Source organism: Loxodonta africana, chromosome 15 (assembly GCF_030014295.1).
Source record: "Loxodonta africana isolate mLoxAfr1 chromosome 15, mLoxAfr1.hap2, whole genome shotgun sequence".
NCBI lineage: Eukaryota > Metazoa > Chordata > Mammalia > Proboscidea > Elephantidae > Loxodonta > Loxodonta africana.
The window spans coordinates 25230324-25244127 of record NC_087356.1 but is presented as its reverse complement, the minus strand read 5'-3'; the positions used below and the strand labels follow the sequence as shown (position 1 = coordinate 25244127).

At 41.3% G+C, this 13804-nt stretch overlaps 1 protein-coding gene across 1 annotated transcript in view; it reads left to right on the top strand.

The window, feature by feature from the left end:
- TGFA (transforming growth factor alpha) overlaps window positions 1-13804 on the top strand; it is a 132854-nt gene that overhangs the window by 56384 nt on the left and 62666 nt on the right. The window lies entirely within an intron of this gene.

Sequence of the window (13804 nt, the reverse complement as noted above, 5' to 3'; positions counted from 1 at the left end):
GTCTTCGTTGGGGGATGAGACCACATGCGCCTGTGTGTGCTGGTACTTGCTTGCTTTAGAGAATGCTTAAAGGAGCAAAGAGAGGCAGGAGAGAATAAGAGATTCTTTCCTTTTCTCTCTAGGCGTGATTCTTGTCATCTGATACCTCATTTTGCCTACTTTTTGCAAAGAAATTAATTGTGCTGGGTGCAAACAGTTAACACTCTTGGTAGCTAACCGAAAGGTTGGAGGTTCGAGCCCATCCAGAGGCACCTCAGAAGAAAGGCCTGGCAATCTACTTCTAGAAAATCAGCCATTGAAAATCCTCTGGAGTACGGTTCTACTCTGACACACACGGGATCACCATGAGTCAGAATACATTCTACAGAAACTGGTTTTTTCAGTTGCTTTTTGAGGGAAAGAAAGTCACCCCGGGTAGGAGAAAAACCACAGGATATGGAATCAAGGATTTTAATTCTGACTGACTGGCTGTGTGACCTTAATATATCTTTTAAATCTCTCTGAACTTCAGCTCCCCATCAATAAAATAAAGGCATAGGATTAAATCAGTGTCTATTCAAACTGTGAGCTGTAAAATAAAAATTGAGTGGACCACAACCAGGGCTTTGAACCGGTTTGAACCAGTTCAGTCGTGGCTGATGAAGCACAACTGGAACAGACCCAGATTTTTATAATTTGGGTGTTCTGGAAGGATAACCGGAGTGGGGAAAATTTACAGATCGAAGCCCTGGAATGGGAGACTTGGAAGAGGCATAGTGAGACTTTTCTGGGGCCTAATGCATGAGACTGAATTACTGGCAGGACTGGAGAGCAACACACATTCAAAGCACGTGGTTGGCCACCATCTTTGAGCAAGACTCTGCTGTCTCTGACTCTGCTCAAAATCTGAAGGGCAAGAGATTTAGTTGCTATGCAACACACACGCTGCCCTCATTTGCTAAGAGGAAGATTAGGTTTCTAGCAGGGCTTTGACTCGTAATTTTTCTCATTCTGGATATTGTTCCGATTCACCCAAATTTTTAAAATTCGAGTGTGTTCCAGTTTCATTTCCTCGACCATGACTGAACTGGGAAGAACCAGTTCAAAGCCCTCATCACAGCCAGCATTATAAAAGTTGAAATTGAATAGCTTAGAATGAATTTCTGAGAGTATTACATGAAGGAAGGACAAGTATTTTTCAGGATACTTTAGTTTGAGTTATCAATGGATTCACTGTTGTGTTCTGTATCATCTTATTTTCATGAACTGCACCCATAGTGTATCCTCTATAATTTCCAGATTTGATTTCTTTAGTGTAAGGATTTAGACACTTGCAGAATAACTGCCATAAAATCTTTCTAGACCTGAACATCTCCCCCACTTCCCTAGTTTTTTTTATAGTTGTCTTGTCTACCCCTAATTTGACAGCAGTTTTTTTTTTATCTACTGATCTTTATCAAGTCTTTCCAAACCGTTCAGTTTATAATAGAAGGAACAGCTCATTCTTCGTGCCCAGATATTTCATTAGTTTGCTTAATATGTGTTATGGATTGAATTATGTCCCCCCAAAATAAGGGTAGTAAATCCTAACCTCTATGCTTTTTTTTATGCTTATATTTATAATCCCATTTGGAAATGAGTCATCTTTGTTATGTTAATAGGACAGAATAAACTTAAGCTGTATCTGGAGTCAGTCTCTTTTGAGATATGAAAGAGATTAAACAAATGAGCAAAGGGGAGATTGGGTAAGATAGATGCCAAGCCACATGAAGATCACCCAGGAATAGAAACTCAAAAGAGACAAGGACCTTCCCCTAGATCTGACAGAGAGAAAGCCTCCACCTAGAGCTGGCACCCTGAATTCAGACTTCTAACCTCCTAACCTATGAGAAAATAAATTTCTGTTCGTTAAAGTCACTGAATTGTGATATTTCTGTTATGGCCGCACTGGATAACTAAGACAGAATTTTGTACTGAGAAGTGGAGGTTCTACTCTAACAAGTACCTACAGTGTGGAAGTGGTTTTGGAATTGAGTAATAGGTGGAGCTGCAACAGTTTTAAGATTTTAAGGGCAGTGTTTCGTACTGTTGTATATGGAGTCGCTCTGAGTTAGAACCGACTCAATGGCACCTAACAACAGCAACAACAATAGTAAAAGCCTAGATTGCCTCGAAGAGACTGTTGGTGAAATTATGGGTGTCAAAGGCAATTCTGGTGAGGGCTCAGAAGGAAATAAAGAGAGTTATAGAGAAAGTCTCTATCATCTTAAGGAATACATATGGCACCAGCAACAGAATGTTGCTAGAAATGTGGACATTAAATGTGCCCCTGGTTTTAAATATGGACATTAAATGTGCCTCTGTGCTTTAAAAGAAAATGAACATGTGAGTGAACAATGGAGGAGAGACGATGCTTTTTATGCAGTGGCAAAGAACTTGTCTGGATTATGTTCAAATGCTTGGTGGAAGGTAGAACTTTTAAGTGATGAACTTGGATATCTGGCTGATGAGATTTCTAATTAAGAACCACGTGTTTTCACCTTGCTGCTTGTAATAAAATACCAGAGGAAAGAGATGGACTTAAAAATGAACTGTGCAAAATGAAAACAAAGCTTAAAGAATTTGAAAATTCTGTTGTACAAACTAAGGACACGTGTCCTCAATTTTCAGCAAGAACGTGACTATGCAATCTTTTGTTAAAGAGATTAAGCCTGTGACTGATGGATCTAACCAGCTATCACAGCAGAAAACCCATCAGCTTAGACTGGAGGGGACAGAGAAAGAATGAAAGGAAAGAATGCTGTCTGCCCCTTGGAATTCTATAGGCAGGAAACAGGCCAAAGGAGCTACCTCTGTTGTCCTCCAAGAAAAGAAAAGGACCATCCCTGGAGCAGCTGGGAGATAAGCAGAACTGTCCGAAGGCGCATAGGAAGCAGGCCTTCTTGGTTTCAAAGGGTGGGGCCACGGCCTCCTAGGTTTCAAAGAGCCAGATCCTGAATGTGCGGCTGCCATTAAGGTGTACGGGGGCGGGGGGGGAGGGTGCCAACAACCAAAGCTGAGAGGGTGGGGCTGCCATGCCCGAGGGGCAGAAGAATGGGGCCTGCTGGGGCCAAAGGGATGGGGTTGCCACTCAGATGACCTAGAACAGTGCTGCCTAAAGCCGCGGGAGCAGAGTTGCCCTCCCAGAGGACCTGGAAGGCAGAGCTGAACTCCAGGGCTGAGGGGCCTCCACTCAGAATCCAAAAGGCATGGCCAACTCAGAGCCTGGAGGGCAGGGCCGTTGCCCAGATAGTCTCAAAGAAGAGAGGATTATTTTCAAGCCTTGAGAGCTAATGTAATTTGTTCTGCTAGGTTTTGGACTTGTTTGGTGCCTGTTATCCCATGGAATGCAGCAGTTAAAAAATCAGACAAAGTATTGTGTTGGGCACATCTGCTGCAAAAAACCTCTTTAAAGTGTTGAAAAGCAAGGATGTCACTTTGAGGACTAAAGTGTGCCTGACATAAAAAAATAAGCCATGGTATTTTCAGTCACCTCATATGCACGCAAAAACTAGACATGAATAAGGAAGACTAAAGAAGAATTGATGCCTTTGAATTATGGTGTTGGCAAAGAATATTGAATATACTGTGCACTGCCAGAAGAACAAACAAATCTGTCTTGGAAGAAGTACAGCCAGAATGTTCCTCAGAAGCAAAGATGGCAGGACTTCTACTCACATACTTTGGCCATGTTACTGGGAGGGACCAGTCCCTAGAGAAGGACATCATGCTTGGTAAAGTAGAGGGTCGGTGAAAGAGAGGAAGATCCTCAGGGAGGTGGAGTGACACGGTGGCTGCAACAATGAGCTCAAGCATAGCGTAGATCGTGAGTGTGGCACAGTGTTTTGTTCTGTTTTACTTAGGGTCACTATGAGTCGGAACTGACTCAACGGCACCTAATAACAAGAACATCCCTTCTTTCCCTCCAATTTCTCCCACTTGTAATGGAAATGTCTACCTTGTGCCTGTCCCACCATTGTGCTTTGGAAACAGGAAACCTGTATTCTAGATTCACAGACTAAGAGGAATTTTGCCCCAGGATGGAATATGCCTAAAGTCTCACTCACATCTGACTTAAAGGATTCAGAAGATGAGATTTTGTCCTTGGAGTTGATTTAAGACTTTTGGGATGATGCGATGGGGTGAATATGTTTTGCGTGTGACAAGGGCATGAATTTTGGGCAGTCAAAGGGTAGAATGTTATAGATTGAATTATGTCCTTAAAAAATACATGTTGAGACGTAGAGGTATGCAGAGGTCGGCTTGAGAAAACAAAGTGTTACAATGAAATGTGCTAAGACCTGGAGATAGAAAACCAAAAGGGAAGAAGACACTTGGCATTTCTGAAGCTGAAAGAACTGAAGAAAAAAATTTAACCTTCGAGTCACAATATTGAATAATTCTATAGGCAAGATATGAATGATGCAGGATGTATCAAAGGAGGATGGAAGAGTCACTATACCAAAAAGAATTGGTCAATGTTCAACCATTTCAGGAGGTAGCATATGATCAAGAACTGATGATATTGAAGAAGTCCAAGCTGCACTGAAAGCATTGGTGAAAAACAAGGCTTCAGGAGTTGACAAATACCAATTGAGATGTTGCAACAAGCGGAGGCAACACTGGAAATACTCACTCATCTATGCCAAGAAAGTTGGAAAACAGCTACCTGGCCAACCAACTGGAAGAGATCAGTATTTGTGCCCATTCCAAAGAAAGGCGATCCAACAGAATGCAGAAATTATCAAACAATATCATATCACACATAAACAAAATTTTGCAGAAGGTAATTCAAAAACAGTTGCAGCAGTACATTGACAGAGAACTACCAGAAATTCAAGCCGGATTCAGAAGAGAGTGTGGAACGAGGGATATCATTGTGGATGTCAGATGGATCTTGGCTGAGAGCAGAGAATACCAGAAAGATGTTTACCTGTGTTTTATTGACTATGCAAAGGCATTCGACTGTGTGGGTCATAACAAATTATGGATAACGTTTCAGAGAATGGGAATTCCGGAACACTTTATTGTGCTCATGTGGAACCTGTACGTAGTCCAAGAAGTAGTTGTTCAAACAAAACAAGGGAATAATGCATGGTTTAAAATCAGGAAAGATGTGTGTCTGGGCTGTATCCTTTCACCATACTTATTCAATTTGTATGCTAAGCAAATAATCCAAGAAGGTGGACTATATGAAGAAGAACATGGCATCAGGATTAGAGGAAGGCTCATTAACAACCTTCGATATGCAGAGGACATAATCTTGCTTGCTGAAAGTGAAGAGAACTTGAAGCACTTACTGATGAAGATCAAAGACTTTAGCCTTCAGTATGAATTATATCTCAACATAAAGAAAAAAAGAATTTTTCACAACTGGACCAATAAGCAGCATCATGATAATGTTGAAGTTGTCAAGGATTTCATTCTAAATTGGATCTGCAATCAATGCCCATGGAAGCAGCAGTCAAGAAATCAGACAACATATTGCATTGGGCAAATCTGCTATTAAAAAAAAAAAAAAAAAACCTCTTTAAAGTGTTAAAAAACCAGAGATGTCTGTTTGAGGACTAAAGTGTGCCTGACCCAAGCCAGGGTATTTTCAGTTGCCTAAAATAGGTGTGAAAACTGGACAATAAATAAGGAAGACTGAAGAGGAATTGATGCCTTTGAATTATGGTGTTGGCGAAGAATATTGAATATACCATGGACTGCAGAATGAACAAGTCTGTCTTGGAAGAAGAACAACCAGAATGCTTCTTAGAAGCGAGGATGGTCCCCAAGAGTTCTCACATACTTTAGACATGTGATCAGGAGGGACCAGTTCCTGCAAAAGGACATCATGCTTGGTAAAGAGTCAGCAAAAAAGAGGAATACCCTCAACGAGATGGATTGACACAGTGGCTGTAATAGTGGGCTCAAACATGGTAATGGTTGTGAGGATGGTACAAGACCTGTCAGGGTCACTGTAACATAGGGTTATAATCCCGTTTTGGAATGGGTTGTCTTTGTTATGTTAATGAGGCAGGATTAGTGTTGGGTGTATCTTGAGTCAATCCCTTTTGAGATATAAAATAGATTAAACAAGCAAGCAGAGGAGAGCTGGGGAAAGGTGGATGCCAAGACACATGGAGATCTGCAAGGAACCAGGAAACAAACGCTGAAGAGACGTGGTCCTTCCCCCAGAGCTGACAGAGAGAGAAAGCCTTCCCCTAGAGCTGGCATCCTGCATTTGGACTTCTAGCCTCCTAAACTGTGAGAAAATAACATGCTGTTTGTTAAAGCCATCCGTTTATGGTATTTCTGTTATAGCAGCACTCGATAACTAAGACAATATGTAATTAAATTATGTAAATATAATAATGAATACAGCTGACATAAACAGGATTAGGAACAAACACAAATGACCTCTCGGTAAATGTATAGCCTAGTGGTAAGAAGAGAAATGGGCTGGTAAACTGGAGTAGCCAGCCAACTCTGAGATTTTCATGCTGAGTCTAGATGTTTTAGCAAAGGAATGGGGAGAATGACATTAGGTACACCAGGGGCTTAGTTTAAGTAGAGGTTAGTTAAGAGAGTGTCTACCACCTATTGAAGCAGTGGATATTTTTAAATCTAGAACTATAGAAGTGTTACTGTCCTCCCACTTTTTAGTTTTCAGCATTTATTTAGCACTTGTATACTAAGAACTACTTCATACCACGCACTGTGCTAGGCTCTGGAGATGCACGTGAGCATTAAACATGAATTCTGCCATCAGAGGAATTAGGGTCAGGCGGATAATTGTGATGACTTTGATATCTCAAAGGTAAATCGTACACATAGGCAAAACCTGATCTACCATGATGGGAAGGAGCCCAGGTGGTGCAGCCGCTAGGCACTCGGCTGTTAACTGAAATGCTGGCAGTCTGAACCCACATAGTGGCTCCATAGGAGAAAGACCTGGTGATCTGCTTCCATAAAGATTACAGCCAGGAAGACCCTGTGGCGCAGTTCTACTCTGTCACATGTGGTTACCATGAGTCGGACTCGACTCAATGGCACCCAAGAACAACTCATATTCTAAGGACTACCTCATACCAGACACTGTGCTAGGGCCCTGGAGGAGACGTGCACATTAAACGTGAGCCTTGCTAACAGAGGACTTAGGGTCAAGCAGATAATTGTGATGGTTTTGACATCTCAAAAGTAAATCGTTAACATAGGCAAAGCCATGATCCACCATAATGAGTTTCTTTGAAGAAAACAGCTCCTCTATTGTATTCAGACTTCTCATTTCTAATCTAAAACCAGTTGTTGGGCCAATTCCGACTCATAGCTCCCGTATGGGACAGAGTAGAACTGCCCCATTAGGGTTTCCAAGGAGCCGCTGGTAGAGTGGAACTGCTGATTTTTTGGTTAGCAGCTAAACACTTAACCACTGTGCCACCAGGGCCCCATTTCTAATCTAATTGTCAAACTATGTACTTTGTATTCTCTTTGTTAAATTACATCTTGCTTAGTTTGGTCCATCGTGCTGGGCTGGCTTCCCATCTGTCAGTTACTCTGCTGAGCCATGGCTGTCATCCTCAAAGTTGGCAAACAGGGATCTCTGCCAGGCACCTATTGTTGCAGGAGCAGAACCCAGCCACATGTCCGCTCAAGTCAAAGAATCCAAGGACATGCTGAGCAGCCAAGCCTGAGGAGTGTGGGAACCAAGGTGGCTGCAGGAATCTCAGCTGTAGTAGCCTGTGGCAGTTTCCACTCATACCAAGGTGAAGATAATTCCCATAGCAACTTGTTCCATCTCTGCACTTCTTAGTTCAGATGCTCAAGAGAGAATTGGGTTGATTGGTCTTCCTTGGTCAAGTGGTCACCCATCAGCCATGGCAGGGTCGGGGGAGGAAGACTATAGGGTAGTCAGGTTCCAAAGGGTAGCTTTAAGGCTTGGAAAGGGCAGATTCCTCATTAGATTGATTCATTGAATCATCCATTCAACCAACAAATGTTTGTTGAGCACTTACTGTGTGCCAGGCCCTGATCAAAACAGACAAAGGCCCTGCCATCAAGGACCTTATACTCTCCTGAGAAAGACAGATATAATATTATAGAATTATATGCACATGCAACAACATAAAATGCATGTAGTGCTGAGTGCAATTTAAAAAAAAGGACGGAATAAACCAATGGAGAAAGATGTGTGGTGGGCAGATCCTTGTGAGAAAAGTGTCAATGAGTAAAGACCTGAAGTTGTTGTTGTGTGCTGTCGAGTCCCATAGGGTTTTCTAGGCTCTAATCTTTATGGAAGCAGATCACCAGGCCTTCTCCCATGGAGCTACTGAGTGGGTGCAAACCACCAACCTTTCAGTTAGCAACTGAGCACTTAACTTGTACTCCATCGGAGCTCATTACAGACCTGAAGGAGGTGAGACTATCAGAAAAAAAATAAAAAGGTTCCAGGCAGAAGTGAGCACAGCAAATTCAGAGGCCCTGGGGAAATGTGCTTAGTGAATTTGAGAACGAATGAGAAGACCAGAGAGCGTGGAAGAAACTGCACCGAGAAGGCCACTGGTAGCCCCGGTGCCCTATCCAAGTGGTTAGTGAGACATTTGAGAAGGACGTCCTGTGATGTCCCTAAGAACCTCCTCACCAGATTGGGTTCCTTCAGTCCTACTGTCTTTGTTGCCATGTTGTCCCCATGTCTGTATCTGGTACTACAGGATATCATGTAAAAGAGAACCCACCCGCCGACAGAGAGAAATGTGCCAAATTTGGGACATTTTTTGTTGTTGTTGTTGTTGTTTTCACTAATGATCAATATAAAATTTTTCTGTGCTCCTTGACATTTATCGTGGGGAAAATGGACAAGTTATCGAGAGATCCTGATGGACTCTTTGCTTTATTTTGCCAAGCTCAGGAGAGAGAGTTTGCATTTGTAGTGATGCTGGAGCATGCTGCTATATTTTTTGTTTGTTTCAGTATCTATTTTGGGGGGGGAGGGGTGTTATTATTTATTTTTTTATTGCGCTTTAGGGGAATATTTACATAGCAAATTAATTCCCCGTTCAATAATTGAGACACAAATTGTTTTGTGGCATTGTGTCCTGCCATGTGTCAGCCCCCTCCCCATTACCACCCTGAGTTCCCCGTTTCCATTCGCCTTACCTCTCATGCCCACTAATGGATGAATGCGTAAACAAACTGTGGAACATATACAAAATGGAATACTACGGTGCTACATTTTGACTGACCCTTGATGTTTTGGGAAATGTGTGTTTGCTGATAAGCCTCTGTGTGTTTAAAGGGACAAAGCGGGTCCCAGGACCACATCTTCTCCTTGCCCCTTCATTAAGCTCACAAGTGGCCTGTAGAGTTTGGCTCACCCACCCTCCCTCCTAATGGCTGGTACCTGAACTCAGGCAAGCCTTCTCCAGATCTTACTCACATGCTCAGTGAGACAATAGAAGGGTAAATATGAGGATGGGATATGTTCAGTGCTGTATCTTTCTTATAGGGCCCTGGTGGCAAAGTGGTTAGGTGTTTGACTGCTAACCAAAAGGTCAGCAGTTCAGATCCACCAGCTGCTCCTTGGAAACCCTATAGGGCAGTTCTACTCTGTCCTGTAGAGTCACTATGAGTCAGAATTGACTCAACGGCAACGAGATGAATATCTTTCTTTGCTTGTGAACGTGCCGAGGGATAGAAATAAAGGACTGAGTATTTTTAGGATATACTTGATTACAGATCATTCAACTGCAATGTGTTCCTTACGGGATCTATGGTGACAGCAGCAATATAAATTGGCCCAGTAGTATGAAAGGGCTTAAAAATGTATAACTAATATAGATTCATTGAAAAGGTGCTAGAAATGATATCAAACCTGTAGCGATCCTAAATAAAATTGGTTCACTAGTATTTTGCCAATTTCTTTTTAAAGCAATCCAAACCATCAAGGATGTTTTAAAATATGGTTTAATATTAGAGAAATAAATTAATGTATCTCATCAATAGTCACATAAGAGAAACTGCAGAATTGTCTCAATAATTTCTAAAAGGACACCTTATAAACTATAACAACACTCTTGGTTGAAACAAGAACAAGTTTGGGGAGTTTAGTAATGAACAGAAGTTTTTTTTTTTTTTTAACCATGATAAAAAAGTTATCTTAAATCAGAAATCAGAATCATTCTTAATGGTGAACTACAAAAGGCAATTCCATTAAAATCAGGAAAACAATAAGGTTACCAGTTATCCTGCTTTAGAAATGCCTTAGGCAAAGATTAGGTGGGTGGGTGGGTGGGTGGGTAGGTGGATGGGTGGATGGATAGATGGGTATGAAAGATGATATCATAACTTATAGATGATTCTATACCCAACAAATATTAGATGGTGAACTGAAAAACAAATACAATTAATCATGAATGATTATTGTTAATAAGAAATAATGTATACGGATAAACAGACAAGAATGAATAGCTTTCCTGTTAATTAACAGGATATAGGCTATATAGGGAAAATATCACATTCACAATAGCAACCAAAATTATAAAATATCAGAAAATGGTCATAAGCAAAAATGATCAAGAATAAATACTACAAATCATTGCAAAGAGACCTTCAAAAATGTTTAACCAAATGAAGAAACAACCTGTCTGAGGATTGGTTGTCCAAGTGTTATGAAAACATCAATTATGTCTACACACTCACTCACATGTATTTTTAAAAACCAAAGAGAAAAACAATAATATTCAAAAAAAGAAAAAGTAGCCAAGGAATATGAACAAGTCACAGAAGAAAAAAATACCAGAGGAAAATAAACACATTAAAGATGTTGAATAATGATAGGCTATTTTTTAAATCTATCAAGTTTGCATCTTTTTGAGAATAGGAATACTGAATGATAGCGTGAGTGAGGTGAGACAGCTATGTATATTGCTAATGGATACATATATTGGCCTAACCTCTCTGGGAAATGTTTAGTGTTATGGACCAAGAGCCTGAAAATTGTTCATGCCCTATGGCCCAGCAATTGCTTTTTAGGGATATATATTCTACAAAAAATAATCAGATGTTAGATGTTTGGGGGTGGGCTTAGCATAAATTCATACGAGTTTCAGGTGGAAAAAGAAATGTTTTACTTTGGCTTCTGAGTTCAAGCCTGTGTGTGTACAGAAATTATTTTTATGCCCCTTAAGCCACTTGTTTGCACACTGTCTGTGTCTTATCAGGGAAAAGGTGCCCAGCTGCCAACCAGTTGCCTGACTTAGTCATATGCGATTCTGGGGGTAAAGAGTGGCACAGCATTACTTGCTGAACTCTGACAGCCTCCAGGTCTGTTTAGAAGAGCACCTGTCCCAAGTTCTTTTGTTTCTTATGTAAAGGATAAAGCTACATGCATTCAGCTTTCTTGAGGTGACCAAGTAAAACTGCCCCACAGGATTTCCAAGGAGCAGCTGGTAGATTTGAACTGCTGACCTTTTGGTTTACAGCCAAATGCTTAACCAGTGTGCCACCAGGCCCCTTGATGTAGCTAAGCTGCTGCAATGGTTATCTTCTCATTTGCACTCTATTTTTTTTCCTTTAAAAAGCAGTTTCTACCTCTCAGTGTGCCTGAGTGAAGATACAATCTCTATTTAGTTAGTAGCAGAACAGATTCGCGGGGTAGGTCAAGATTAGAACCTGAACTATACCTGGACCTCAGTTACCAAACTTGAATGTAAGTAAGTATGTACAGTATGTATATTTTTTAAAAAAGATTTGCTTGCAAGAGACTTAATACGTGACATTTAGTATCATAGCATGTAAAGGATTTGAAGTTTGTTTTTATTTTTGTTTTTCTTCATAAAAATTATAAAACCTTCTTTAAAAAGTAGAAAAAACAAGCCAATGTAAATGTCAGCAGGAAGGAAATAGTTATGGAACTGGTAGGTAGATGAACTACTATTAAAAAAAAGATTTTTTTTTTAAATTATTATAGAGCTCTTAAAAATCATGTCGATAAAGAATATTCCATGATATGGGAAGATATCCATGATATATACATAGAAAACGTGGCATATAAAATCAAATGATATACTATCCCCAGTTTATGAACTGTACACACAGAGCTGCAAAAATAAAGACAAACATAGTGTTAACCGTAATTATCTCTGGTTTTGGGAATATAAAAACCGAAAAACCAGTTGCCCGAGAGTCTCCTCTGACTCACAGCAACCCCGTGTGTGTCAGAGTAGAACTGTGCTCTATAGAATTTCCAGTGGCTGATTTTTTGGAAGCAGATCTCTAGGCTTTTCTTCCAAGGAGCCTCTGGGTGGATGTGAACTACCGACTTTCTGGTGAGTAGCCAAATGCTTAACCATTTGTACCACTCAGGGACTCCAAGAGGAGTGTACCGGATTTTAATTTCCTTTGTACCTTCCTGTTTTTCTACCGTGTGTACAGTGAGGATGTTTTAATATTATAACAGAAAAAGGGGCTACAAAAGATTGAACAGGCCCATGGAACAAAACAAGACTAAAGGGGTGCACCAGCCCTGGGGCAGGGACTGGAAGGCAGGAGGGGACAGGAAAGCTGGTAATAGGGAACCCATGGTTGAGAAGGGAGAGTGTTGACATGTCGTGGGGTTGTTAACCAATGTCATACAACAGTGTGTCTGTTAACTGTTTGATGAGACACTAGTTTGTTCTGTAAACCTTCATCTAAAGGACGATAAAAAAAAAGGGGGGGGAGGCCTACATTTTTAAAAGAAAGAAAAAGTAGTGGTTGCTTTCCTGCCTTGTAGGTCTGGTAGCAAGCATGCTTTGGGTACAAGCTACCCTGGTCTTTCTATCCAGAAATTTCAGCTGATACCAGTGCTCAGTCATTACTGCTATTTTTGTCTCATGGGGAACCCTGCTTCCTGCCACATGGACAGTGCCTTGCATGAGGGCTGCCCTGTTCCCTGCAGCTTGGTGGGCCCTCCTGGGGGCCTTGTCTGGATAGGTTGGTCCCACCAGAGCAATGGTCAGCTTACTTCAGAGTTCTGGGAATACTCGTCCACACTCGCCCTCAGTGGCCCGATAGCTCTTAAATCCTGATCCACTTCGCAGAAATTTTGAGTACCTGATGCCTTTGGGCTTCAGCAAAGAGGTTGAATCTTTCTGGGCCCCTAGCCCCAGGGTCAGTCTCTTGCTAGTGAAGGCTCTGGAACTAGATAGACTGAGTTTAAATTCCACTTCTCCACTTACTAGCTGTGAGACCTTGGGGGGGGGGGTTACTTAACCTCTCTGTGCCTCAGTTTCCTTATCCATAAAGTGAAAATAATAATGGTGCCTACTCATAGGGTCGCTATGGGTCGGAACTGAATTGATGGCAGTGGGAGGGAAAGGGACTCCTAAGGTTGTTGACAGGGTTAAGAGATTAATATACATAAAGCACGTGGAACTCTGCTCACCCGCATTAAATGCACAAAGTGTTAGCTGCTGCTACTACAGTTGTTGGTGGCGCTAATTGTCTTCAAGTTGATTCTGACGCATGGCAACCCCATGAATGGAACTGCTTCATAGGGTTTTCAAGGCTATTACCTTTCAGAAGCAGATCGCCAGGCCTGTCTTCCAAGGTGCCTCTGGGTGGGTTCAAACTTTTGACTAGTAGTTGAGCACTGAGCCATTTGCACTACCAGGGACTCCTGCTGCTACTACTATGCTACTGTTATTAATATTATTATTGGTAGTGTATGTCTTATGAGTTGGAATCGACTTGATGGCACTGGGTTTTTTTTGTTTTTTTTTTTTTTTAATGTCTTGTGAAGCAAGACCTGTGTCTTTATGGT